General features: G+C 35.8%; 1 protein-coding gene across 1 annotated transcript in view; it reads right to left on the bottom strand.

The window, feature by feature from the left end:
• The window catches only part of LOC119581765 (monocarboxylate transporter 5-like), a gene marked incomplete at its 5' end in the record, with an annotated part of 2,462 nt that continues 2,191 nt past the window's right edge, over positions 1-271 (bottom strand). The window contains 1 exon segment of the mRNA XM_037929899.1: positions 1-271.

The raw sequence follows: 271 nt of genomic DNA, 5'->3' as shown, positions 1-271 counted from the left end.
TTAATGAAGATCATATTCATGCTCTATGTAGTTCACATATTCTTCCATATGTCTTCGAAACTATGGCTTTCGAAGAAGCTAGATCCTTTTATCACGTGAGAGCCACCTGCTGTGGGTGACATGTAAACAATATAGTAATACCACATATTTTGATATTCATATATTGCAACGTACGAATTTGTATGTATACAATGAACTTCCGTTTGATTTATACTCCGTCCGGTCTCAGAAAAGGAAAAAAACCTGGACTTTAAGTACTCTGGTACGCATT

This window comes from Penaeus monodon, chromosome 15, assembly GCF_015228065.2.
Source record: "Penaeus monodon isolate SGIC_2016 chromosome 15, NSTDA_Pmon_1, whole genome shotgun sequence".
Lineage (NCBI taxonomy): Eukaryota > Metazoa > Arthropoda > Malacostraca > Decapoda > Penaeidae > Penaeus > Penaeus monodon.
Note: the sequence above shows the minus strand (reverse complement) of the source record. Positions and strands in the feature narration are given on the sequence as shown.